The sequence below is a fragment of the Urocitellus parryii genome, chromosome 4, assembly GCF_045843805.1.
Source record: "Urocitellus parryii isolate mUroPar1 chromosome 4, mUroPar1.hap1, whole genome shotgun sequence".
Taxonomy (NCBI): domain Eukaryota; kingdom Metazoa; phylum Chordata; class Mammalia; order Rodentia; family Sciuridae; genus Urocitellus; species Urocitellus parryii.
The window spans coordinates 174,965,841-174,968,345 of NC_135534.1; the positions used below are offsets into that span (position 1 = coordinate 174,965,841).

Here is a 2,505-nt window from a genome sequence, read left to right on the forward strand (position 1 = left end):
ACATCCTTCCATCATGGTATTCTGCCTCACCTTGGGCTCAGAGCTCTGTAGTTAGCCGTCTGTGAATGGGACCTCTAAAACCACAAGCACCAAATATAAGTTTTCGTCTAGCAGTGAAAAAACACTCCAGGTTAAATCAAAAGGCCATAGATTTTGAAATCCCGCATCAAAATTATCTGGAATATTTTCCTAGCCTCTCTTCACATTGTTGGATATGAGCAACTGAGAAAAAGACATGCACTCTTACTGACCCTTTGACTCCAGCCACTTCCCTAAGGGGTAAGAGTCCTTGTGTAGTACCAGTGTAGGTAGTCTCACTGTGTATGTTGTTTGGACAAAGAGGGGAATTGTGATCTATTTCCTTTATTGGGTGGTAAGGAAGGAGTTGTTGGTGTTTCCCCTGAGAGACTTGAGGGTGAATCAGTAAAGGGTTGTGCATGAAATCTGGATCAGAGATGAGAGAGCAAGAGTCTTTTCTGGGGACTGGTGGATTTTTGTCTTTGCACCGTAAAGGGCTTTGTAGAAGGCCATGGAGGTTTGGATATATGGGATTTCTGACCATTTGTCTTGTTTTTGCAAAACAGATCCAATGGAAGGATAGTTTTGGCTACCATTAAAGGGCCACTGTTCAGAGTCTCCTTTTATTGGGGCCAAACAGTATTGTAATAGAAGACGAGACATCTCTTCCTCAGATTATCAGTATTGAAACTGTCCCAGGAATGGAGAATACAGCCAAGAAGGGATACCTGCGGTACGGAGGTAGTTTCTCCCATGGTTGTCTATAAAAATTTTTTTTTTTTAAAAAAGGGAACCCTAAGGATCTAGGGAATAGACTCCAAATTCCATCTGTTATGGTCTAGATATTAAGTGTTTCCCAAAATCTCACATGTGAGACAATGGAAAAAAGTTTAGTGGTACAGCCGGCACCTCCTTCTGACTTCATTCATTCGATTTTTTTTTCTTCCATTCACGGAGGTAGAAAGGCCTGCTTGAAAGCCATGGAGAGCACTCTCCCTGCTGCCAGCTTCCTGTACTGGGTAGGCTTTGGCACCATGGCCTACCTGTCCCTCCGCATCTCGTACTCGCTCTACACGGCTCTTCGCGTCTGGGGTGTGGGTAACGAGGCGGGGGTCAGCCCGGCACTCGGTGAATGGGCAGTTGTCACAGGTAGTACTGATGGAATTGGAAAAGCATATGCAGAAGAACTAGCAAATCATGGAATGAAGGTTGTCCTAATCAGCCGATCACAAGACAAACTGAACCAGGTTTCCAGTGAGATAAAAGAAAAATTCAAAGTGGAGACAAGAACCATTGCTGTTGACTTTACATCAGAAGATATTTATGATAAAATTAAAACAAACCTGGTGGGTCTTGAAATTGGCATTTTAGTGAACAATGTGGGAATCTCATATGAGTATCCTGAATACTTTTTGGAAATTCCTGACTTGGACAATGCCATTAAGAAACTGATAAATATTAATATTCTTTCTGTTTGTAAGATGACACGAGTGGTGCTGCCTGGCATGGTAGAAAGGTCTAAAGGTGCAATTCTGAACATCTCCTCTGCCAGTGGCATGTTTCCGGTTCCACTATTGGCCATCTACTCTGCGACCAAGGCTTTTGTAGATTTCTTCTCTCAGTGCCTCCATGAGGAGTATAGAAGCAAGGGCATCTTTGTGCAGAGTGTCCTGCCATACTATGTAGCTACAAAACTAGCTAAAATCCGAAAGCCAACTTGGGACAAGCCCTCTTCAGAGACATTTGTGAAATCTGCAATTAAAACAGTAGGCTTGCAGTCCCGAACCAATGGATACCATTCTCTTATGGGCTCAATAAACTCCATCCTGCCTTCTTGGATTTATCTTAAAATATCCATGGGTCTCAACAAGTCCCTGAGGGCTCGCTATCTGAAGAAAGCCAAGAAGAACTAAACGTCATCCCACAGCCAGATGCTTCTGCCTGTGCGCATTCGCTGCAGGGCACCCACCAGTCCCCAGAAGTTGCTGTTCTCATTGCAGCAATTGCTAACCTGGCCAAATGTTGTCATGATTTGGAGGAAAAAAGAAGTTGCTTTTAGAAGTTCCCGACACATGTTCTGGATTCCACCAGAACTAATTTTGAAGTTTAATATAAACACTCATATAAAATGGATGTAGAACTCATATTACCAAGAACAATTTAATAGGAAAAAACATGATTATAGCAAATCACAGAATGACAAACATAAAAGCCATCTGTTCCATCTGGCCCCAAAGTCAGTGATCATTATTATATTTTCTCTAAAAACATACCATAAAATATAATCACTAGCAATTCTTTTTTTCTTTTTTTTAAAAAAAATTTTACTCACTTTGAGAGAATGGGGATTAATTAATTTGCTTGTTGGTGACAGTAATGATTTTGAAAAAATGGGGAATTAATTTGCTTATTGGTGGCCAAACTGTAATTTACATAGATCTCTATAAGGTTTTCTAAATGTATATACCAATTTATATGTTTATATGG

At 41.0% G+C, this 2,505-nt stretch overlaps 1 pseudogene; it reads left to right on the plus strand.

Moving 5' to 3' along the window:
* The first annotated feature begins 976 nt into the window (after positions 1–976).
* On the plus strand, positions 977–2,255 carry LOC113175624 (very-long-chain 3-oxoacyl-CoA reductase pseudogene; annotated as a pseudogene).
* Positions 2,256–2,505: the final 250 nt, after the last annotated feature.